Here is a 25,430-nt window from a genome sequence, read left to right as displayed (position 1 = left end):
CGTTTATACTTATGTGTAACAGAACAATATATGTTTAATATTAGAGATGAGCGAACGTACTCGTCCGAGCTTGATGCTCACTCGAGTAATAGGGTACTCGAGATGCTCGTTACTCGAGACGAGCACCACACGGTACTCGAGTCAATTCCATTTCCTTCCCTGCATGTTTTGCACCATTTTCTGGCCAATAGACATGCAGGGAAGACATACTGTAACAACTTCCTCCTGTGACATTCCAGCCCTATCCTACCCCCCTGCAGTGAGTGGCTAGCGAGATCAAGTGACCGTCCAGTATTTAAAACAGTCCCGCCCGCGGCTCGCCTCAGAAACACGCTGGCAGAGATTAGGGAAAATGGTGTTCCTGCTATAGAGAGAGTCTTAGGCTACTGTCAGCGTCTTCAAGAACCCCAATGGTCCTTCTTAGGGCCACATCTTACCGTGTGCATTACTGTTGAAGCTGCTAGAAGCAGTTTTGCACCATTTTTTTTTTTCATCTTGGGCTCTGCAGACTATTACGTTCTCAGTTTGCAGCCAATTATACAGAGTATAGGGGCAGTACTGGTGAGGCAGGGACAGTGCTAGTGTAGAATCCTGTCAACAAGTACCCCAAAAAAGCTCCTGCTTAGGGCTACCTGCTAGGAGTTGTAGTGGCTCACTATTAGCCAGCTATGCCTTTCTGCAGCCCAGCGTATAATTTTTTTGGCCTACATTGTGCGTAACATAACCGCTGTCAGCCTCCAAGTGCAGGCAAATAATTGCCAAATTTATTACACCGCTCTGTGCGTCCCGTCAACTTCACGCACAGCGTACAGCCACAGCCGCTGATAGAGGGAAAGACATATACACGCTATCTAGGCTGCTGTTTTTTTCAAATACATCTGAAAAAAAAAATCCTCCTTAGGGCTTGCTGTGCGCATGTGCCAGTTTACTGCGTGGCTGCCTGCTAGGACTTGTAGTGGCTCACTATTAGCCAGCTAGGCCTTTCTGCAGCCTAGCGTATAATTTTTTTGGCCTACAGTGTGCGTAACATAACCGCTGTCAGCCTCAAAGTGCAGGCAAAGAATTGCCTAATTTTTTCCAACGCTCTGTGTCTGCTGTATTCGAAATACACCATGCTGAGGGGTAGGGGTAGGCCTAGAGGACGTGGCCGTGGACGCGGGCGAGGACGCGGAGGTCCAAGTGAGGGTGTGGGCACAGGTAGAGTTCCTGGTCCAGGTGAATCGCAGCCAGCTGCTGCGGGATTAGGAGAAAGGCAAGTTTCTGGGGTCCCCAGCTTCATATCACAATTTTTGGGTCCACGTGGTAGACCTTTATTACAAAATGAGCAGCGTGAGCAGGTCCTGTCATAGATAGCAGAAAATGCATCCAGCAATGTATCGATCATCCAGTCTTCTACGCCGTCCACTGCTGCAACTCTGAATCCTCTCGCTGCTGCTTCTCCTTCCCAGCCTCCTCTCTCCATGAAAATGACACATTCTGATGAGCAAACAGACTCCCAGCAACTGTTCTCGGGCCCCTGCCTTGATTGGGAAAAAATGGTTCCTCTCCCACCTGAGGAGTTTGTCGTGATCGATGCCCAACCTTTGGAAAGCTCACAGGGTCCGGGTGATGAGGCTTGGGACTTCCGGCAACTGTCTCAAGAGCTTTCAGTGGGTTAGGAGGTCGACGATGATGAGACACAGTTGTCTATCTGTGAGGTAGTAGTAAGGGCAGTAAGTCCAAGGGAGGAGCGCACAGAGGATTCGGAGGAAGAGCCGCTGGACGATGAGGTGACTGACCCCACCTGGTTCGCTAAGCCAACTGAGGACCGGTCTTCAGAGGGCGAGGCAAGTGCAGCAGCAGGACAGGTTGGAAGAGGCAGTGGGTTGGCCAGGGGTAGAGGCAGGGCCAGAGCGAAGACTCCCCCAACTGTTTCCCAAAGCACCCCCTCGCGCCAAGCCACCCAGCAGAGACCTAGGTCTTTAAAGGTATGGATGTTTTTCAGTGAGAGCGCTGATGACCGATGAACAGTGGTGTGCAACCTGTGTCACGCCAAGACCACCTCAGGAACCACCAGTACCAGCCTCACCACCACCAGCATGCGCAGGCATATGATGGCCAAGCACCCCACAAGGTAGAACGAAGGCCGTTCACCGCCTCCGGGTCGCACCACTGCCTCTACCCCTGTGCCCCAACCTGCCACCCAGATCCAACCCCCCTCCGAGGACACAGGCGCGAGCACCTCGCGGCCTGCACCCGCACCCTCACCTCCACTGTCCTCGGCCCCATCCAGCAATGTCTCTCAGCGCAGCGTCCAGCTGTTGCTAGCGCAAGCGCAAATATGCCGCCACGCATCCGCACGCTCAAGCATTAAACGTGCACATTGCCAAATTGATCAGCCTAGAGATGCTGCCATACAGGCTTGTGGAAACAGAGGCTTTCAAAAACATGATGGCACATTGGGTGAATTTGGTGGAGGCTGGGACACAGTCAGGGCCTGGGACCGCACACGTCCTACCCACACCCAGAATAGCGGGTCCTTCCTCGGTTCTGGTATCTGTGGCGGTCTATGCCACCTCCTCTAAACCCTCCCCCTCCTCCTCCTCCTACGCAACCTCTACCTCTCAATTAAGAAATGTGAGCAGCGCGTCGCCAGCAGTCGGTGTGGCGTGGCGCGGCAGCACAGCGATGGGCAAGCGTCAGCAGGCCGTGCTGAAACTACTCAGCCTAGGTGACAAGAGGCACAAAGCCCCCGAGCTGTTGCAGGGTCTGACTGAGCATACCGACCTCTGGCTTTCGCCACTGAGCCTGCAACCGGGCATGGTCGTGTGTGACAACGGCCGTAACCTGGTGGCGGCTCTGCAGTTTGGCAGCCTCACACACGTGCCATGCCTGGCCCACGTCTTCAATCTGGTGGTTCAGCAGTTTCTGAAAAACTACCCGCACTTGTCAGACCTGCTCGGCAAGGTGCGCCGCGTCTGCGCACATTTCCGCAAGTCCACCACAGACGCTGCCACCCTGCGGACCCTGCAACATCAGTTTAATCTGCCAGAGCACCGGCTGCTGTGCGACTTGCCCACACGGTGGAATTCTACGCTCCACATGTTGGCCAGGCTGTATGAGCAGCGTAAAGCAATAGTGGAATACCAACTCCAACATGGGCGGTGTAGTGGGAGTCAGCCTCCCCAATTCTTTACCGAGAAGCGGGCCTGGATGGCAGACATCTGCCAGGTCCTTGGAAACTTTAAAGAGTCTACCCAGATGGTGAGCGGCGATGCTGCAATCATTAGTGTCACCATTTCTCTGCTATGCCTGCTGAGAAGTTCGCTGCCAAGCATAAAGGCTGAGGCTTTGCAGTCGAAACAGGCGACGGGGGAAGAGAGTATGTCGCGTGATAGTCAGAGCACCCTCATGTCTATATCTCAGCGCGTTTTGGAGGAGGAGGAGGAGGAGGAGGGGGAGGAGCTGGAGGAGGAGGAGACAGCTGGGCCCACTGCAGAGGGTACCCATGCTGCTTGCCTCCCATCTGTTCAGCATGTATGGCCTATGGACGAGGAGGAGGATCCGGAAAGTGATATTCCTAGTGAGGACAGCAATGTGTTGCTTACTGGTACCCTGGCACACATGGTTGACTTCATGTTAGGCTGCCTTTCTCGTGACCCTCGCGTTAGACGCATTCTGGCCACTATGGATTACTGGGTGTACACCCTTTTCGACCCCCAGTATAAGGAGAACCTTTCCACTCTCATTCCCGAAGAGGAAAGGGGTTTGAGAGTGATGCACTACCACAGGGCTCTGGTGGGCAAACTGATGGTAAACTTTCCATCTGACAGCACTAGCGGCAGAAGGCGCAGTTCCAAGGGCCAAGTAGCAGGGGAGGCGCGGAGATCAGGCAGCATGTTCAGCGCAGGCAGGGGAATACTCTCCAAGGCCTTTGCCAGCTTTATTGCTCCCCAGCAAGACTGCGTCACCACTCCCCAGTCAAGACTGAGTCGGAGGGAGCACTGTAAAAAGATGGTGAGGGAGTACGTAGCCAATCGTACCACCGTCCTCCGTGATGCCTCAGCTCCATACAACTTCTGGGTGTCAAAGCTGGACACGTCGCATGAACTTGCGCTGTATGCCCTGGAGGTGCTAGCTTGCCCTGATTCCCTTGACCCCGATGGCATCAAAGGAACTTATGGGAGAGATGTTCCTAGTTCTCTGGACATGGCCCTCGCTGTTGCCCTCTGAGGTCATGAGGTGCACAGGCATTATCAGTTGTACCAAAGCACAATCCCTGTTACCTAGCACCTGTTCTAGGCGCCTGTCACCACACAACCACCACACGTCTGCGCGTGCTCTCTGTAGCTCAGGCCATATCCCAGAAAACAACGTGCCTCCCTGGTTCTCCTCTCCGCACAGTATCCCTCAAGCAATCTCCCGTAGTCTGCCTTGGTCCCATTACCAGATAGCACGAAGCAAGTATAATCCCAGGATCAGAGACAACCGCAGGTATTTGGTCCCTGTCCACAGGTGGAAACAGCAAACTCAATGTATAGCATGGATCCCTTATCTGTGGGGTGTAGGTACAGTTAAGAAGCCTAATCACACATTTTACATTCATCCAGCTTGAACACTTGTCATTAACTTTTATCTATCGTGGGGTCAAGTTTTTATATCTTATATAATTATTAGTAACATATAATTCTCTATACACAATTACTGCATAACATAAAGATTCACACAACTACTACTACTCCAATCATCAGCAGTCGCTTGATCCTCCAACCTTAACAAGCCCCCCTCAGGAATTTCTCTTATCAAGGAGAGGTGATGGAGTAAGATAAACAAACCTTTAACTGTTTCTAGACTCCTACAGCTAACTGCAGCATCGTTATAATATATTTCCATTAATAGGAACACTCAGGTTTTACATTATCAACAACAAGATTATTTTTATTTAATTTTTTTCACTGCAAACCTATCACAGAACTGACATGTACACAAATAACAGCAACAATGTACGTTTCCTATTCACGCAAGTTTATACTAAACTTCATTCATGATCATCTTCATTACAAGTCTATTCATTTCAAGCAAGCAGAGCATCGCTCCCAGACTACTACGTTAGAGAGTCACACACTCCCCCCTCCCTTCTTCTCACTGAACTCTAAAGCTGAAAGGTGGGGGTGAAAGTGAAACAAGCATTCCAATGTAACAGATGATTTAACCATTTGTGAGCTAACCCCACCCCACAAAGCCAACACTCAAGCCATTGTCTGTCAACTTCATTTAATACTACTGTAAACTTTTATTCTCTCACTGTCTTATCCCAGGACTATCTGCATCATGTAATAATCATCCCTTTGTGTCCTGCTGCTACTATCCCTGATCCTTATCAGTACTATCATCACCCATAGCAACCTGTCGCCTCAGTGCAGACACTTATCTAAAGGAGACCATACATATTCCTCTGCTATGACTAAATATCCCACAGTGTCATACTGACCCTATCTTATAACACACACTTAGACAACATATCATCAACACACAGAGAACACGGGATGGAGGGTTCTGACTATTCCTACGCAATTCAGAGAAGACACTAATTACTGGTATTGTGTACTACAATCAGTGCAAGCATTGGGATGCTAGGTAAAAGGTACATCTATGGGAGGTGAGAAGCCAAGATGGTGCCTGGGCGGCGGCCGAAGGTATTACAGCGGGTACTAAAATGGCCGCAGGCCATGACTGGTACTAAAATGGCCACCGGGGATGTGGCCTGACTAAAAGTACTATCAATCCATGCAAGCATCTAGCCACGCATTATTCCTTTGTGTGCATTGCACCAAGTCCCTCATCTGACACATATCTACCAATATGGTACTCGTCACTCCTTCTATAAAAGTTAAATTCAGAGCTCTACCAGCATCCTCCCATACTAATTACCTTCTACAGAACTCCAATCTGGCCCTAGAATTCTTCTAGCTGCTCTCTCTATTTTTTTTTCCCATTCAATCTGTAACTCCACATTAACCCTCTGAATTGTTCATCAAACTGTCGGGGGTCTATTTTTTATGTGGACGTGACCTCTTTTAACCAGGCTTCAGCAGCGGATAATCCGTATTACTGCTGATCTTTAGCTGATTTTGTCCATATTCTATCGCATAATTTTTACAACTAGGGACTTCAAATTTATTTTTAAATCCATATTTCTTTTCCCACTTGTCACAATATTTGACATAGTCAGGATTTAACTTATGCATGTATTTCTTAACTCCTTCAAGGACTTCCTGTCATTGACAACAACAACAGAGACTTGCACAGGAGAATGCCTTACAGTTTGTATTTCCCATTGTTAGTAATTATGTTCTTGACGTCGATTTACAAGACAAACAACATAAAACAAGCCTCTGGCCACTAAAATATATAGCGAAAATGCAGAGGTTCCTGACCAGAATCAGTTCTTCTTCGCTATATACACGAAGACTCCTTGTTGCTCTTCCGAGTAGGGCCTGTGAACATTGAACACAATAATGGTCTTGTCCAAAAAAAACCTGCACAGCGAGGTTGGTTCTTAATGTGTCTGAGAGGTTATTGCCCACGTATCAGATTAGCTCATCTCAATCACACACACATTCGCTTCATGCAGTCTAAGACAACAATACAAATATTACAATATGTTAGTAGGCAGCCGCCCTCTTTGTGTATTGTTAGTTACTCTATAACACAATATTAAAGAAAAAGAAGTAGTAGAAAGATAAGAAGTAAAGTTCCTGGACACCCCTGTGCCCAATGACGTCATCTAACAGTTTTTTTTACATGCTGCACAGAGTAATTCTTTCCTGTAGCCTTCTCACAGTGGCTATGGTCTCACATAGACTACTGCTATTGCGCCTTGACAACCCATTCGTCTATACTTGCTTCTCCTTTACAATACACATTGCACATAGACTACTGCTATTGTCCCTTGACAACCCATTCCTCTATACTTGCTTCTCATTTACAAGACACATTGGAAATTCTACTAACACTAAAGTATACAGAAGAAGAAGAGAGAAGAAAAGTTTATCCATTGTTATACTTACTACACGCTATCTGGGAGGCTTCTAAATTCTCAGGCTAGTTCGGAAAAACGTCACTGTTTCGGACAGGATGCCCGACAGGCCTCTAATGACGTCTTAGCAAGATGGAGGTCTTTTAATGATTGGAGAGTATTTCAGACCCACCTTTTCATAGCCAGACTGTCCTTTCCCTCTGCAGTGAGTTTTTCCGGTTCGAAGGACCAAAAATGGAATTAGAATTTATGTGTTTATCAAAGAGAAGACTCTTCCAGATTTCGTATAGAAGTCTGGGACCCAGGAGATAACATATCACACCAGCCTGTTGCAGTATCAAATGATTTCTAATTTATTCTAAGGTGTGTGTGGTTTATATACCATAAATGACATCACAGGAAAAGTATATGCCTCCAAGATTAATAATAATTACAGATGAGCGAGCACCAAAATGCTCGGGTGCTCATTGCTCGAGTCGAGCTTTCCGCGATGCTCGGGAGTTGGTTTCGAGTAATGAACCCCATTGAAGTCAATGGGCGACTCGAGCATTTTTGTATATCACCGATGCTCGCTAAGGTTTTCATTTGTGCAAATCTTCAAAACCCACGAAAGTGATGGAAACAACACAGATACGGATAGGGCAGGTGAGGGGCAACATGCAGGTCTGCATCTCAGGTACCCAGGTCTCACTATTAAGCCACAATAGCGGCAAGAGTGCTCCCCCCAACAATTTTTACTTCGGACAAATCCTCATTGTCAAGGCACACCTTAGCTAAGTACCACACTACCTCTAACCAAGCACAATCACAGCCTGTGGGACACACCGCTGTGTCTTCTCCTGGGTTACATGCTGCCCAACCCCCCCGCACGACCCTGCGTCCACAGCGCACACAAAATTGCCCCTGCGCAGCCTTCAGCTGCCGTCATTCCACACGCTGGCCTCATAGCCACACCACCCTCATGTCTATTTATAAGTGCGTCTGCCATGTAGAGGAACTGGAGGCATACACTGCAGAGGGTTGGCAGGGCCAGGCAGCGACCCTCTTCGAAGGGGGGGGGGGGCGATAGCCCACATGGCTGTTGAGAATTGATAATAGATTGATGTTCCATCTTCATTCTAATCCTTGCCACCTCCGTCAGGAGCTGCAAACGTGGGCATAAAGGGGACTCCGCTGCCAGCCCAGCACTTCTACACATCTCCACAATGCAGCAATACTCGGTGTGGGAAGTATGAGAGCGGGCCCTAGGTCAGCCTCTGTCCCAGCAAACACCTTGTGTGGCCCAAGGTGCTGCAAGTGGCATAGCAATGGGGACTCCATGTGTCCACACACTACTCATTCTGTTTGGGTGTCGGATACCTCATCGACAACGCAAGGGGTAAACCATCTGCACTCTGCACCCTACCCAAGTCTGTCAGTGTTTTGGGGGCAGACAGGTACAACTCCGCTATGGCAAGTCCCACAGACGGTACATAAAGAAATCCCATTGCAGTGCCCCGGATATCTGAGGTTACGTGAGAGGAAATACATGTTGGCCGCGGAGCACACGCCATGCCCTAGACATTCTGGGTTTTTTCAAAAGTGCCAGGCAGGTAAAACTCCGCTATGGCAAGTCTGTGTGCACTCACAGCATGAGTGGCTAGCAGGAACACACAGATGGTACATAAAGAAATCCCATTGCAGTGCCCCGGATAGCTAAGGTTATGTGAGAGGAAATACATGTTGGCTGCGGCCCACACGCCATGCCCTAGACATTCTGGGTTTTTTAAAAAGTGCCAGGCAGGTAAAACTTCGCTTAGGCAAGTCTGTGTGCACCCACAGCATGGGTGGCTAGCAGGAACACACAGACGGTACAGAAAGAAATCCCATTGCAGTGCCCCAGATAGCTGAGGTTACCTGAGAGGAAATACATGTTGTCTGCAGCCCACAAGCCATGCCCTAGTCAGTCTGGGTTTTTTTTTTGACCAGATAGGTAGAACACCGCGATGGGAAGACTTAGTGCACCCATAGTATACACAGACCCCTGTAATATTCCTGTAGCAAAGGTATAAGCTGACCCCAGTAACATTTATGTTGCAGAAGTCTAGGGAGACCCCATTAACATTTCTGTAGTAACAGTATAGACAGACCCCAGTAACATTTCATTAGCAGAAGTATAGCAGACCCCTGTAACATTTATGTAGGTGCAGTATTGCAAGACCCCTGTAACATTTGTGTAGCAGCAGTATATGCAGACCCCCTGTAACATTTAACTGGCAGAAGTATAGGCAGACCCCAGTAACATTCTTGTAGCAGAAGTATAGGCAGACTCCTGTAACATTTAAGTGGCAGCAGTATAGGCAGACCCCAGTAACATTTAAGTAGCAGAAGTATAGGCAGACCCCAGTAACAGTTATGTAGCAGCAGTATAGGCAGACCCCTGTAACATTTCTGTAGCAGCACTATAAGCAGATCCCAGTAACATTTATGTAGCAGAAGCCTAGGCAGACCCCTGTAATATGTCTGTAGTAGAAGTATAGGCAGATCCCATTAACATTTCTGTTGCAGCAGTATAAGCAGACCCCTGAAACATTTTTGTAGCAGCAGTATAAGCAGACCCCTGTAACACTTAAGTAGCAGAAGCATTGGCAGTCCCCTGTAACATTAACGTGGCAGCAGTATTGGCAGACCCCAGTAACATCCTTGTGGCAGCAGTATAGGCAAACCCAAGTAAAATTAACGGGGCAGCAGTATAGGCAGCCCCCAGTAACATCCTTGTGGCAGCAGTATAGGAAGACCCCTGTAAGACTTAGGTTGCAGAAGTATAGGCAGAGCCCTGTAACATTCAAGTGGCAGCAGTATAGGCAGACCTCTGTAACATGTAAGTGGCAGCAGTATAGGCAGACCCCTGGAACTTTCTTGTAGCAGAAGTGTAGGCAGGCAGGCAGACCCCAGTAAAATTTCTGTAGTAATAGTATAGGCCAACCTCTGAAACATTGGGATACCATGAGCGTAGGCGAAGGCCAGAAAAATTAGTTGGATAAGAGTGTAGGCGTTGGCCCCAAAAATTAGTGCACCAAGAGTACAAGTGTACCTCTGAAAAATTTATCAACCGAGAGGGCAGGTGAAACCCATAAACATTTTTTTAAAGATACAGCTCACTGTTGCTTAATTTGTAACAGAGCCTGGGGGCAGCCCTGTTGAAAAAATTGGTTCTGAATACTTTTGAAACAAAAAAATTGTAAAAACATTGTTAGATGAGCCTTTTGGGCCGCAGAAAAGTGTCCGTTCAGCACGATGACATATTGTTTCTGGAGGAGGAGTAGCAGGAGGAGTACTAATGTCAGATTGACAAAGATAAATGCCCCGTTTTCCCGGTGATAGAGAAGAGTGCTTTTATCTGCGGTTGCAGCAAAAAGAATCTTTAGGTTCCGCTGCTCTCCGCCAGTGGAGAAGAGAAGTCTGGGGAAATCCAGGCTTTGTTCATCTTTAAAAGTGTAAGCGTCGGCACTGGCAGCTTACAGGTGGGTACGCTTGGCCGTGATGATTCACCCAGCTGCACTAAACACCCTCTCTGACAAGATGCTAGCGGCAGGGCAAGCAAGCACCTCCAGGGCATACAGCGCAAGTTCGTGCCACGTGTCCAGCTTTGACACCCAATAGTTGTATGGAGCTGAGGCATCACGGAGGACAGTGGTACGATTGGCCACGTACTCCCTCACCATCTTTTTACAGTGCTCCCTCCGACTCAGCCTTGACTGGGGAGTGGTGACGCAGTCTTGCTGGGGAGCCATAAAGCTGGCAAAGGCCTTGGAGCGTGTTCCCCTGCCTGCGCTGAACATGCTGCCTGATCTCCGCGCCTTCCTTGCTACTTGGCCCTCGGAACTGCACCTTCTGCCGCTAGCACTGTCAGATGGGAAGTTTACCATCAGTTTGTCCACCAGAGCCCTGTGGTAGTGCATCACTCTCGAACCCCTTTCCTCTTCAGGAATGAGAGTGGAAAGGTTCTCCTTATACCGGGGGTTTAGAAGGGTGTACACCCACTAATCCGTAGTGGCCAGAATGCGTCTAACGCGAGGGTCACCAGAAAGGCAGCCTAACATGAAGTCAGCCATGTGTGCCAGGTACCAGTACGCAACACATCACTGTCCCCACTAGGAATATCACTTTCCGGATCCTCCTCCTCCTCCTCATCCACAGGCCATACACACTGAACAGATGGGAGGCAAGCAGCATGGGAACCCTATGCAGTGGGCCCAGCTGTCTCTTCCCCCTCCTCCTCCTGCTCCTCCCCCTCCTCCTCCTCCTCTAAAACACGCTGAGATATAGACATGAGGGTGCTCTGACTATCACGCGACATACTCTCTTCCCCCATCGCCTGTTCCGACCGCAAAGCCTCAGCCTTTATGCTTTGCAGCGAACTTCTCAGCAGGCATAGCAGAGAAATGGTGATGCTAATGATTGCAGCATCGCCGCTCACCATCTGGGTAGACTCCTCAAAGTTTCCAAGGACCTGGCTGATGTCTGCCATGCAGGCCCAATCCTCGGTAAAGAGTTGGGGAGGCTGACTCCTACTACGCCGCCCATGTAGGAGTTGGTATTTCACTATTGCTCTACACTGCTCATACAGGCAGGGGCCCGAGAACAGTTCCTGGCAGTCTGTCTGTTCATCAGAATGTGACATTTTCATGGAGTGAGGAGGCTGGGAGGAAGGAGGAGCAGCAGCGAGAGGATTCAGAGTTGCAGCAATGGACGACGTAGAAGACTGGGTGGTCGATACATTGCTGGATGCATTTTCTGCCATCCATGACAGGACCTGCTCTCACTGCCCAGTTTGTAATAAAGGTCTACCACATGGACCTAAAAATTGTGATATGAAGCTGGGGGCCCCAGAAAGTTGCCTCTCTCCTAATCCCGCAGCAGCCGGCTGCGATTCACCTGGACCAGGCACTCTACCTGTGCCCACACCCTCACTTGGACCACCACATCCTCGCCCGCGTCCACGGCCACGTCCTCTAGGCCTACCCCTACCCCTCAGCATGGTGTATTTCGAATACAGCAGACACAGAGCGTTTTAAAAAATTAGGCAATTATTTGCCTGCACTTGGAGGCTGACAGCGGTTATGTTACGCACACTGTAGGCCAAAAAAATCATACGCTAGGCTGCAGAAAGGCCTAGCTGGCTAATAGTGAGCCACTACAACTCCTAGCAGCCACGCAGTAAACTGCACACATGCACAGGTAGCCCTAAGGAGGATTTTTTTTCAGATGTTTTTGAAAAAAACAGCAGCCTAGATAGCGTGTATATGTCTTTCCCTCTATCAGCGGCTGTGGCTGTACGCTGTGCGTGAAGTTGACGGGACGCACAGAGCGGTGTAAAAAATTAGGCAATTATTTGCCTGCACTTGGAGGCTGACAGCGGTTATGTTACGCACACTGTAGGCCAAAAAAATCATACGCTAGGCTGCAGAAAGGCCTAGCTGGCTAATAGTGAGCCACTACAACTCCTAGCAGGCAGCCTCGCAGTAAACTGCACACATGCACAGGTAGCCCTAAGGAGGATTTTTTTCAGATGTTTTTGAAAAAAACAGCAGCCTAGATAGCGTGTATATGTCTTTCCCTCTATCAGCGGCTGTGGCTGTACGCTGTGCGTGAAGTTGACGGGACGCACAGAGCGGTGTAAAAAATTAGGCAATTATTTGCCTGCACTTGGAGGCTGACAGCGGTTATGTTACGCACACTGTAGGCCAAAAAAATTATACGCTAGGCTGCAGAAAGGCCTAGCTGGCTAATAGTGAGCCACTACAATTCCTAGCAGGTAGCCCTAAGCAGGAGCTTTTTGGGGGTACTTGTTGACAGGATTCTACACTAGCACTGTTCCTGCCTCACCAGTACTGCCCCTATAATCTGTATAATTGGCTGCAGACTGAGAATGCAACAGTGTGCAGAGCCCAAGATGAAAAAAAAAAATTGGTGCAAAACTGCCCCAGCAGCCACAACAGTAATGCACATGGTCACAGGTAGCCCAAAGCAGGAGCTTTTTTGGGGTACTTGTTGACAGGATTCTACACTAGCACTGTCCCTGCCTCACCAATACTGCCCCTATACTCTGTATAATTGGCTGCAGACTGAGAACGCAATAGTCTGCAGAGCCCAAGATAAAAAAAAAAAGGTGCAAAACTGCTCCTAGCAGCCACAACAGTAATGCACACGGTAAGATGTGGCCCTAAGAAGGACCGTTGGGGTTCTTGAAGACGCTGACAGTAGCCTAACACTCTCCCTATAGCAGGAACAGCACTCTCCCTAATCTCTGCCAGCGTGTGTCTGAGGCGAGCCACGGGCGGGACTGTTCTAAATACTGGACGGTCACTTGATCTCGCCAGCCACTCACTGCAGGGGGGTAGGATAGGGCTGGAATGTCACAGGAGGAAGTTCTAATGCCTTCCCTGCATGTCTATGAATGAAGACTTTCACCCTAAAATGGATACCCCTGTTTGTCCTGTGTTCAGAGACATACCCATTGTGGCCCTAATCTTATGTACGTATGCAAAACAGGGCCCAAACCGAAAAGAGCAACCGGTGGCTTTCAGAACAGACATTTTGCTTGAAGGCGTTTTAGGCCCCATTGCGTGCTTGTAGAGCCCTCGAGCGGCCAAAGCGATGGAGAACCCCCACAAATGACAAATATTAAAAACTAGACCCCTTAAAAAATTATCTAGGGGTGTACTGCATATTTTGACTCCACAGTTTTGAATGTATCGAAGCAAAGCAGAAGGAAAAAATTACGATTTTCATTTTTTTGGCAATTAGGTCATTTTGAAAAATGTTTTGTTTTTGTACAGCATGCACATGAAGACTTTCACCCCAAAATGGATACCCCTGTTTTACCCGTGTTCAGAAACATACCCATTGTAGCCCTAATATTATGTCCGCATGCACAATGGGGCCCAAACTGAAAGGAACATTGAAGTTCAACTGTTTTTAACTTTTACGTGATCTGTTACCTGTTGGATAACGGCGATCACGTTACCGGAGACCGCTCACCGCAGATTTTGTTCACTGCTCCAAGCTCTTGGCTACCTTTAGTATCCAGGAGCAAGGAGATTTTAAATTTCCCTCCCCACCTTCTGCACTTACATCCGCCATCTTGCCAACGTGCGCATGCGCCAAAGTTGTGGAAAGGTCTACAGATAAAGATCTTTGCTAGAGGCCTTAGGTAAGTAATTTCACCTTACCTCATGGATCGGATCCATGATGGGAGGTGAAATTTTAACTTCTCGAAACTTTTACGTGATCTCCGTTATCCATTGGATAGCGGCGATTACATGACAAGGGAATGCGTACCGCGGCACCGTGTGAAATCTCTAGGCTCTCAGATACATTTGGTAGCCTGGAGCAGGGAGATTTTAAATAACCTGGGCAATCTACGGCTTTTGTGCATGTATCCGCCATTTTGGCAACGGGCAGGGTAAGGTCCGCTGATAAATTTGGGGGCCTTAGGTACGTAATTTAATCCTCCTTCATGGATATAATCCGCAGGGGGAGATGAAACTTTTTTTTCACTTTAGATGATCACTGTTATCCAGTTGGTAACAGTGATCATGTGACCAGGAACCACATACAGTGGTCCCCGGTCACAATTACAAATCTCCCGGGGGCGCAAGCCCCTCTGTGTATGCGTCCGACAGAAACGTCAGACACGCATGCGCAGAAAGCAACATACGGTCCTGGAAGGACTATATCGCCGGACATCGTGGAGGATGGGGGTGAGTATTTTCACCTCCGCTCATGGATCAGATCCATGAGGGGACTAAAAATGTAACTTTATTTTACTTTTTAGAACTTTTTCGTGATCGCCGTTATCAATTGGATAGCTGCGATCACGGGCCCGGGTACCGGTCACCACTGTCCCTAGTGACATCTTCTGCTTCCCGGCTACCTTGAGTAGCCATTCCTGGCTACCTTGTGCACGTGTCGCCATTTTTCCTTTGGCGCGTATGTGTAGAAGACGGCCGAATGTCCTTTTTGGACCAGATCGTCAGAGGACATCGTGGAGGATGGGGGGTGAGTAGTTTCTGCGCCCCTCATGGAACCTATCTGTGAGGGGAGCAGAAACTAACTTTTTTGTTCACTTTTTATTTACGTTAATGCGATTGGCACTATCCATTGGATAGCTTCCCACTGCCCCCATGATAGCTCCAGGTTTTTAGCTACCTCTGGGAACCGACAGCATGGAGCTGGCATTTCCAGAGCTTGCAGGGGATGCATGTTTTTATGTCCCTGAGGATTAAAGCCTAGCAAAGCAGGACGCAAAAAGGCAATGGGGCCATTACTAAGGGGTTAAGGACTCAAACAAGACCAAACAGGAGAAACAGAAGTGCTATAGTTAGGCCTAATGTCCACAGCACGGGCGGATTCCGTGCAGGGAATTCTGTATGGAATCCAGCACTGCCCACAAGCAGTGAGCCCTGCTTACCTGCATTTCCCCGTCAGCTGCGTCACTTCTGGGTTTGCTGTACTGCACATGGCCCTCACGGCTCACTGTTAGGCATGTGCAATATAGTTTTTTTTTTTAATCTCCTGTTTACCTATGAATCCGCAGCACGTTCTCAGTGTCAGCTGCGGGTGTGCCGCGGATCGACCAGCTTCTATTGACTTTAATGGAAGGCGTCCATGTGGGAACTGCACAAAAATGGAGCATGCTGCGTCACTCACCCCTCCACCGCCCTTCCTTGCCCCCTGTCTGGCTCCTGTGCTGTCAGTCTCCTCGCTGCTGCCACACATTGCAGCCATTATGCGAGGCCGGCCAACGAGGAGACTGAGAGCTGCTGACCAACTGCACTGGAGCAGGGAGGGTAGAAGGCAGAGCGGCGGGGCCAGTGACAGGTGAGAGGATGGAAGTCTGTAAGCGGTGGACAGATTGCAATTTGGCTTTGGGGAAGAGGTGATCTGTGCCATCCCAGCCCTGTGTTCACACCCCACTGCGAAAATACTGATAGATGGTACGTTGTTTGATTCCTTCAATGTATCAAATGGAATGAGACAGGGGTGCCCATTGTTACCTTTGTTATTTGTTCTCATCATTGAACTGTTAGCAGAGTCCATATGATCAAACATGGAAATAAGGAGATTTTCAACAGGTTCACGCCAACATAAGATAGGGCTGTTCGCAGATGATGTTATCCTGACAGTAACCAATCCCCTTACATCATTGAGAGAAGCCACGTCAACTCTAAATCAATTTAGTGCAATATCTTTCTATAAACTCAGCGTTGGAAAATCTCAAATATTAGGTGTGACTATCACCAAAGATCTTAAAAACAATATAAGGGCTTATACCCACTAGCGTTTTTTTTAAGGGTGCGATATCGCTGCATTTTTTTTCAATGGGAAAGAGTTCACAGAGGGAGCGCGCTCCCTCTGTGTATCCCGATGGCTCTTGCGATGTTATCGCGTCCTGTAGTGACGTTATTGGCGTCCTGTAGTGCCAATGCCTATAATCACTGTATAAGCCATAAGGCATGGCAGGGCAGTAGCCCTGCCATGCCTTATCACAGCGATCATCAGGGCAGTGTTCCAAGTCCCCCAGGGGGACACAAATGTTGTAAAAAAAAAAGATGTAAAAATGAATTTAAAAAATGTAAAAAAAAGTTTAAAAAAACCCCTTTTTTTATGCCTTTTTTTATGCATATTAGCATAAAAAAAGGTAAAAAAAATTAAAACCCCACATATTTGGTATTGTCGCATCCGTAACAATGCATACAATAAGTTGCACATGCTTTTGACTGTGCACGGAAAAAAGCCTTAAAAAAACGCTAAAAAACTGAGGCAAAATGCTAATTTTTAGCATTTTGCCTCACTAAAAACGCAATAAAAGTGATCAAAAAAGCCACATGTACCCCAAAATGGTACCAATAAAAACTACAGCTCGTCTCACAAAAAATAAGCCCTCATAGAGCTCCGTACATAAAAAAAATAAAAATGTTACAGGACTTTGAATGCAGCGATATAGAAAAAAAAAAGATTTCCAAAAAAAGGGGTTTTATTGCAGAAAAGTGGAAAAACCTAAAAAAAATGTAAGAATTTTGGTATCACTGTAACCGTACCGACCCGCAGAAAAAGTACATTGTGTTATTTATGCTGCATGATTAACGCTGTAAAAAAAAAATCTATGGCAGAATTGATGCGTTTTCTCTCCCTGCTATCATAAAAAAAAAATTAAAAAAAATTACAATATAGTCAAGGTACCCAAAAATGGCATCATCTAAAACTACAGTTCGCCACGCAAAAAACAAGCCCTTATTTGGCCGCGTCGACGGAAAAATAAAAAAATTATGACTTTTGATAAATGGAGAAGAAAATCCGCCAAAAATCCTTGCGTCCTTAAGCCTAAAATAGGCCATGTCATTAAGGGGTTAAAGGTAGCTCTCCATGCTGGAAGACAGTAGAGGAAAATATCTTGAAGGGAGCTACGTTCCAATCCCTATTATGTGCAGCAGCCCTAACAATTAAACCTAAATTCTCTGAAATAAAGTTTGAGACCCTAGAGTGGTCCGCTCCCATGAAATTGACAGTAGAGACTTGGAAAGCCCTAGCCTAAAAACTAACCCCATATAGTGACTGACAGAAACTATCATTACAGACCGAAACCCTGGATCATTTGATCCCAAATACAATAGTACTGAACTGAAAAAGACTAGGTATAAAAATATAGAAGATCTTATGTTACCAGAAGAGATGAAACAGACACGATATGCTACAGACATGTTACAAAATTCCTTCCGGAGACAGGCTTAAACATATCGGAATTAAATCCTTCCTAAAAATATATTCAATTGCCAACAAAACAATACCTTTAGATATTATGTATAGGTTCGAAACAGAGCAAAAAATGACCAAATCAGAAACAAGAAGCATTTATGATATACTAACTGATAATCATAATCCAGGGAAAAAAAGCCCACATGCATACTTGAGAATAAGAATTAGGAGAGAAATTCTCGATAGAAAAATGGCTACGGGCATCACAAGAGGGAATACAATCTACAAAAGGGGCAGCCATCTTAGAATCCCAAATCAAGGTACAAATTACATGGCATTTTACCCCTCATTTTAAAAAAGCACATTTAAAAAAAGGAGATGGCATATGCTGGAGGATATGTGGTCAGAGGGGCAAGCTACTACACTTATTCTGGCCATGCCCAAAACTGCTGGGATTCTGGGATGGAGTATTTGCACTTCTCAAGAAGATTCAAAAAATTAATATCCCAAAATCGCCAAGTATGGCTCTCCTGCTTCTGAACATGGATGATTTTCCCAAACCTACCAGATATCTAATAGGACATGTTTTCACGATGGCAAAAAGAAGCATTGCAAAAAGATGGTCCTCTCCTATACCCCTAACAGTAGAGGAGTTTGAAAATCACATGGGGGGACATCAGAAATATTTAGACGTGTGGAGAGGGTGGATAACATACAAAAATAATTGCAATTAACTGCAATTAGAGAACGACATAAGAAGCCAAGTTATTGTTTGTGTTAAATGTAGCTGAGGTTTTGTAAGCCTATGAAAAAGGAAAATTATTTTTTTTTCTGGAGACCATATAGAGATCTTCGATTTGATATGAAAATATGCAATGTAAGTGTATGATTGATACTCTGTCAGATCTGAGATGTTCACTAGAGATGAGCGAGCACCAAAATGCTCGGGTGCTCGTTACTCGGAACGAACTTTTCGCGATGCTCGAGGGTTCGTTTCGAGTAACGAACCCCATTGAAGTCAATGGGCGACCCAAGCATTTTTGTATTTCGCCGATGCTCGCTAAGGTTTTCATGTGTGAAAATCTGGGCAATTCAAGAAAGTGATAGGAACGACACAGCAACGGATAGGGCAGGCGATGGGCTACGTGTTGGGCTGCATCTCAAGTTCACAGGTCCCACTATTAAGCCACAATAGCGGCAAGAGTGGGCCCCCCCCCCCCAACAACTTTTACTTCTGAAAAGCCCTCATTAGCATGGCATACCTTAGCTAAGCACCACACTACCTCCAACAAAGCACAATCACTGCCTGCATGACACTCCACTGCCACTTCTCCTGGGTTACATGCTGACCAACCGCCCCCCCTCCACCCTACAGCGCACACCAAAGTGTCCCTGCGCAGTCTTCAGCTGCCCTCATGCCACACCACCCTCATGTCTATTTAGAAGTGCGTCTGCCATGAGGAGGAACCGCAGGCACACACTGCAGAGGGGTTGGCACGGCTAGGCAGCGACCCTCTTTAAAAGTGGTGGGGCGATAGCCCACAATGCTGTACAGAAGCAATGAGAAATAGAATCCTGTGCCACCGCCATCAGGAGCTGCACACGTGGGCATAGCAATGGGGAACCTATGTGCCACACACTATTCATTCTGTCAAGGTGTCTCTGCATGCCCCAGTCAGACTGGTAATATGTACCTTAACAGTAACCGCGTTGGTGGTAATGTGGTGGTGACTGTGGACCTAGTAGCGCGGTTTTATTTTGTTGGTTTTCGGAATGTGGCCAGGATTAAGTGGGCCGTGGCGGGGGGATGGTGGGGGGGCTCTCTTGTAGTGTCGGTAAAGGTGAAATTCTTGGACTGCCACCAGATGAACCAATGCAAAGGCATTTGCCAAGAATGTTTTCCCTGTTGGAGGAGGAGGGGGATGTTTTTGAGGCACTACGTGTCCTCTCCACGTGTCCGTGGTTATATGCACCTTAACAGTAACCGCGTTGGTGGGAAATGGCCTCGCCGCCATCATGTCTTTGGGAAGCCTCTGTTTCCACACCCCAGAGACATACCATTAGCAGCGGTATAGGCAGAGCCCAGAATTCGTAACATTTCAGCCGTAGCATTAGGACAGGCCCCACTAACATATCACTAGCAGCATTATAGCGGGAGCGCAGTCTTCGTTCCATGTCAGCAATAGTAGCACTCAAGACAGGCCCCAGTAACAATTCCAAAGCAGCAGTATAGCGGGAGCGCAGTGTTCGTTCCATGTCAGCAATAGTAGCACTCAAGACAGGCCCCAGTAACAATTCCGAAGCAGCAGTATAGCGGGAGCGCAGTCTTCGTTCCATGTCAGTAATAGTAGCACTCAAGACAGGCCCCAGTAACAATTCCAAAGCAGCAGTATAGTGGGAGCGCAGTCTTAGTTCCATTTCAGTAGCTGCAGTATAGCCAAGGCCCAAGTTACATTTATGTAGCTAAAGTGTAGGCCAACCCCACACACACTTCTGTACCATAAGTGCAGGCGAAGAACATACAAATTGCTATGATTACACTGTAGGTGAGGGCCCCCAAAAATTGGTGTACCAACAGTACTAATATACCTCAGTAAAAATTGGCCATGCCCAACCAAGATGGCAGGTGAAACCCATTAATCGCTTTGGTTAATGTGGCTTAAGTGGTAACTAGGCCTGGAGGCAGCCCAGTTTAACGAAAAATTGGTTCAAGTTAAAGTTTCAACGCTTTTAAGAGCATTGAAACATATAAAAATTGTTTCGAAAAATTAGATGAGTGAGCCTTGTGGCCCTAAGAAAAATTGCCCGTTCAGCGTGATTACGTGAGGTTTCAGGAGGAGGAGCAGGAGGAGGAGGAGGAGGAATATTAGACACAGATTGATGAAGCAGAAATGTCCCCGTTTTGGATGGTGAGAGAGAACGTAGCTTCCATCCGCGGGTGCAGCCTACGTATTGCTTACGTATCGCTGCTGTCCGCTGGTGGAGAAGAGAAGTCTGGGGAAATCCAGGCTTTGTTCATCTTGATGAGTGTTAGCCTGTCGGCACTGTCGGTTGACAGGCGGGTACGCTTATCTGTGATGAATCCCCCAGCCGCACTAAACACCCTCTCCGACAAGACGCTAGCCGCAGGACAAGCAAGCACCTCCAGGGCATACAGCGCTAGTTCAGGCCACGTGTCCAGCTTCGACACCCAGTAGTTGTAGGGGGCAGAGGCGTCACCGAGGATGGTCGTGCGATCGGCTACGTACTCCCTCACCATCCTTTTACAGTGCTCCCGCCGACTCAGCCTTGACTGGGGAGCGGTGACACAGTCTTGCTGGGGAGCCATAAAGCTGGCCAGGCCCTTAAAGACTGTTGCACTGTCTGGGCTGTACATGCTGCTCGATCTACGCACCTCCCCTGCTACCTGGCCCACGGAACTGCGCCTTCTGCCACTAGCGCTGTCGGATGGGAATTTTACCATCAGCTTGTCCGCCAGGGTCCTGTGGTATAGCAACACTCTCGAACCCCTTTCCTCTTCGGGTATGAGAGTGGAAAGGTTCTCCTTATAGCGTGGGTCGAGCAGTGTGTACACCCAGTAATCCGTAGTGGCCAGAATGCGTTGAATGCGAGGGTCACGAGAAAGGCATCCTAACATGAAATCAGCCATGTGTGCCAGGGTACCTGTACGCAACACATGGCTGTCCGCACTAGGAAGATCACTTTCAGGATCCTCCTCCTCCTCTTCCTCCTCCTCAGGCCATACACGCTGAAATGATGACAGGCAAGCAGCATGGGTACCGTCAGCAGTGGGCCAAGCTGTCTCTTCCCCCTCCTCCTCATCCTCCTCCTCCTCCTCCTCCTCCTCCTCCTCCTGAACGCGCTGAGATATAGACAGGAGGGTGCTCTGACTATCCAGCGACATACTGTCTTCCCCCGGCTCTGTTTCCGAGCGCAAAGCGGCTGCCTTTATGGTTTGCAGGGAACTTCTCAAGAGGCATAGCAGAGGAATGGTGACGCTAATGATTGCAGCATCGCCGCTCACCACCTGGGTAGACTGATCAAAGTTTCGAAGGACCTGGCAGATGTCTGCCAACCAGGCCAACTCTTCTGAAAAGAATTGAGGAGGCTGACTCCCACTGCACCGCCCATGTTGGAGTTGGTATTCCACTATAGCTCTACGCTGCTCATAGAGCCTAGCCAACATGTGGAGCGTAGAGTTCCACCGTGTGGGCACGTCGCACAGCAGTCGGTGCACTGGCAGATTAAAGCGATGTTGCAGGGTGCGCAGGGTGGCAGCGTCCGTGTGGGACTTGCGGAAATGTGCGCAGAGCCGGCGCACCTTTACGAGCAGGTCTGACAAGCGTGCGTAGCTTTTCAGAAAGCGCTGAACCACCAAATTAAAGACGTGGGCCAGGCATGGCACGTGCGTGAGGCTGCCGAGCTGCACAGCCGCCACCAGGTTACGGCCGTTGTCACACACGACCATGCCCGGTTGGAGGCTCAGCGGCGCAAGCCAACGGTCGGTTTGCTCTGTCAGACCCTGCAGCAGTTCGTGGGCCGTGTGCCTCCTATCTCCTAAGCTGAGTAGTTTCAGCACGTCCTGCTGACGCTTGCCCACTGCTGTGCTGCCACGCCGCGCGACACCGACTGCTGGCGACGTCCTGCTGCTGCTGACACATCTAGATTGCGAGACAGAGGTTGAGGAGGAGGAGGAGGAGGGTGCTTTAGTGGAGGAAGCATACACCGCCGAACATACCACCACCGAGCTGGGGCCCGCAATTCTGGGGGTGGGTAGGACGTGAGCGGTCCCAGGCTCTGACTCTGTCCCAGCCTCCACTAAATTCACCCAATGTGCCGTCAGGGAGATGTAGTGGCCCTGCCCGCCTGTGCTTGTCCACGTGTCCGTAGTTAAGTGGACCTTGCCACTAACTGCGTTGGTGAGGGCGCGTACAATGTTGCGGGAGACGTGGTCGTGCAGGGCTGGGACGGCACATCGGGAAAAGTAGTGGCGACTGGGAACTGAGTAGCGCGGGGCCGCCGCCGCCATCATAGCTTTGAAGGACTCCGTTTCCACAACCCTATACGGCAGCATCTCAAGGCTGATAAATTTGGTTATGTGGACGGTTAACGATTGAGCGTGCGGGTGCGTGGCGGCGTACTCGCGCTTGCGCTCCAACACTTGCGCTAGCGACGGCTGGACTGTGCGGTGCGAGACATTGCTGGATGGGGCCGAGGACAGCGGAGGTGAGGGTGTGGGTGCAGGCCATGAGACGGTTGTGCCTGTGTCCTGAGAGGGAGGTTGGATCTCAGTCGCAGGTTGGGGCACAGGGGGAGAGGCAGCGGTGCAAACCGGAGGCGGTGAACGGCCTTCGTCCCACCTTGTGGGGTGCTTGGCCATCATATGTCTGCGCATGCTGGTGGTGGGGAGGCTGTTGGTGGTGGCTCCCCGGCTGATCTTGGCACGACAAAGGTTGCACACCACTGTTCGTCGGTCGTCAGGCGTCTTTGTGAAAAACTGCCAGACCTTAGAGCACCTCGGCCTCTGCAGGGTGGCATGGCGCGAGGGTGTGCTTTGGGAAACACTTGGTGGATTATTCGGTCTGGCCCTGCCTCTACCCCTGGCCACCGCACTGCCTCTTGCAACCTGCCCTGCTGATGCCCTTGCCTCCCCCTCTGAAGACCTGTCCTGAGTAGGCGTTGCACACCAGGTGGGGTCAGTCACCTCATCGTCCTGCTGCTCTTCCTCCGAATCCTCTGTGCGCTGCTCCCTTGGACTTACTGCCCTTACTACTACCTCACTGTAAGACAACTGTGTCTCATCGTCATCGTCCTCCTCACCCACAGAAACTTCTTGAGACAGTTGGCGGAAGTCCCCAGCCTCTTCCCCCGGACCCCGGGAACTTTCGAATGGTTGGGCATCAGTGACGATAAACTCCTCTGGTGGGAGAGGAACCACTGCTGCCCAATCTGAGCAGGGGCCCGAGAACAGTTCCTGGGAGTGTTCCCGCTCCTGAGCATGTGTCATTGTAGTGGAGTGAGGAGGCTGGGAGGAAGGAGGAGCAGCAGACAGAGGATTCGGATTTGCAGCAGTGGACGGCGCAGAACTGTGGCTGGACGATAGGTTGCTCGAAGCACTTTCTGCCATCCAGGACAGGACCTGCTCACTCTGCTCATTTTCTAATAAACGTCTCCCGCGTGGACCCATTAATTGGGCGATGAATGTGGGGACGCCAGAAACGCGCCTCTCTCCTAATCGCGCAGCAGTCGGCTGCGACACACCTGGATCAGGAGCTCGGCCTGTGCCCACACCCTCACTTGGGCCTACGCGTCCTCGGCCATGTCCACGTCCTCTAGGCTTACCCCTACCCCTCAGCATGCTGTATTACCAGTGATTTGATTTCCCAGGCAGGAAATAAATTGGCGCAAGCCTGCAGGCCAAATAAAATGTTTTCGCTTTTTTGCAAAGGGAAGGACCCACTGCGTATATTCAATGAACAATAACTTTTAGAACTGTAGTGTGGCCCTGAAAAAGTGACACACAACTTTAGTGTAGCAGAGTTATTAACTCTAGCAGAGCAGGTATTTGCCAGTCAGGAAAGACAATGGCGCAAGCCTGCAGTAAACCGTAGCTGGTTGCGTCTGATTTTTGTACGTTGTCCACGCAGCACACACGTACACGGAGACCTTAGGACTGACACAGGCAGGCCAAATATAATTTCTTCTCCTTTTTTGCAAAGGGAAGGACCCACTGCGTATATTCAATGAACAATAACTTTTAGAACTGTAGTGTGGCCCTGAAAAAGTGACACACAACTTTAGTGTAGCAGAGTTATTAACTCTAGCAGAGCAGGTATTTGCCAGTCAGGAAAGACAATGGCGCAAGCCTGCAGTAAACCGTAGCTGGTTGCGTCTGATTTTTGTACGTTGTCCACGCAGCACACACGTACACGGAGACCTTAGGACTGACACAGGCAGGCCAAATATAATTTCTTTTCCTTTTTTGCAAAGGGAAGGACACACTGCGTATATTCAATGAACAATAACTGTGTTGTGGCCCTGCCTACACTATTCTGTCCCTGTAGTATCAATGGAGGGTGCAATGCTCTGCACAGACGATTTTTAGAAAAAAAAAAATATGCAACACTGCTAACAGCAGCCAGCACAGTACTGCACCCGCTTAAATTTGGCCCTAGAAAGGACCGTTGAGGTTCTTGAAGGCTACACTCACTCCTAACACTCTCCCTGCCTATGCACCACTTCTGTCCCTAATGCCGGGTGCAATGCTCTGCACTGCCGATTTTGAGGAAAAAAAAAACAAAACACTGCTAGCAGCAGCCTGCACACAGGTAGATGTGGCCCTTAGAAGGACCTTTAGGGTTCTTGAAGCCTACACTGACTCCTAACGCTCTCCCTACAGCAGCACCAGCACGATAGTACTTTCCCTCAGCTAACTCACAAGGCATGTGTGGCGAGCCGCGGGAGGGGCCGACTTTTATACTCGGGTGACATCTGATCTTCCCAGCCACTCACTGCAGGGGGGTGGTATAGGGCTTGAACGTCACAGGGGGAAGTTGTAATGCCTTCCCTGTCTTTCAATTGGCCAGAAAAGCGCGCTAACGTCTCAGAGAGGAAACTGAAAGTAACCAGAACACCGCGTGGTGCTCGTTACGAGTAACGAGCATCCCGAACA

General features: G+C 48.9%; 1 long non-coding RNA gene across 2 annotated transcripts in view; it reads left to right on the top strand.

The window, feature by feature from the left end:
- Window positions 1-25,430, top strand: part of LOC136620891 (uncharacterized) — a 37,966-nt gene that overhangs the window by 7,385 nt on the left and 5,151 nt on the right. The gene's annotated exons all lie outside the window — the stretch shown is intronic.

Source organism: Eleutherodactylus coqui, chromosome 3 (genome assembly GCF_035609145.1).
Source record: "Eleutherodactylus coqui strain aEleCoq1 chromosome 3, aEleCoq1.hap1, whole genome shotgun sequence".
Classification (NCBI taxonomy): Eukaryota; Metazoa; Chordata; class Amphibia; order Anura; family Eleutherodactylidae; genus Eleutherodactylus; species Eleutherodactylus coqui.
Note: the sequence above shows the minus strand (reverse complement) of the source record. Positions and strands in the feature narration are given on the sequence as shown.